Source organism: Penaeus monodon, chromosome 25 (assembly GCF_015228065.2).
Source record: "Penaeus monodon isolate SGIC_2016 chromosome 25, NSTDA_Pmon_1, whole genome shotgun sequence".
In the NCBI taxonomy this organism is placed as follows: Eukaryota; Metazoa; Arthropoda; class Malacostraca; order Decapoda; family Penaeidae; genus Penaeus; species Penaeus monodon.
Window position 1 is genome coordinate 40102981 of NC_051410.1, and position 743 is coordinate 40103723.

The 743-nt window shown below is 51.0% G+C and overlaps 1 protein-coding gene across 1 annotated transcript in view; it reads right to left on the bottom strand.

Annotated features, from left to right (window-relative positions):
- Positions 1–743, bottom strand: part of LOC119589268 (venom dipeptidyl peptidase 4-like) — a gene marked incomplete in the record, with an annotated part of 98295 nt that overhangs the window by 28122 nt on the left and 69430 nt on the right.

The window sequence follows — 743 nt, forward strand, 5'->3', positions numbered from 1 at the left end:
TTGTGGAAACAGGGCAGCCTTGTCCAGGGCCGAGAGGGAACCCCCTTTCCTGACCAGTTTTTATTGTTCCCGAAGAAGGGCAGCGTAACTCTGACTGGTCTATCACAAGCCTTTCCGTCTGGGGTTTACATTACGTTCACAGGGCGTTCCTCCTCGCTGCCAGCCGGTCATCTCGCCACCGGAAACTCTTTACCAAAATCTTCCTTGCCCCCCCCCCTCCTCCCTCCCTTAATGCTTACAAACGTTAAACTCACCGAGTCATCTTTCTCTCGGACAAACGTAAAGCCCACTAATTCATCTCTCTTACAAACGTCAAGCTCACTAAGACATCTTTCCCTCTGACAAACGTCAAGCTCACTAACGTCACCTCATTAACGCATAATAACGAAGACGACCTGAGCATCGAACTTTAAAACGACGCTTCTTGGCCCACGACGCGGCCATTAGTGTCGATTATCATGACGACGATCTCTCGAAACCCAAGACTTAGGAGGATCGCTTCGCCCTTAAGTGGACTCCTCTTCACTCCTCTTTGTCATACTCGAGTTTTCCTGCTGGGGTGCGGCTGCCCCTTCGTCGCGGCCTGCGTGGGTTTCGTTGCCATACAAGTCACTCGTTATTACTCAGCCGCGTTTTCCTCCTCTCGCTGAGTGACTTTCTTCTTATACTGAACTTCTGGCTCACGTGAGCTTCATGTGATCCTCTTGGGCTTAAATGTCTCAGAACTGCCGTGGCCATGAGGT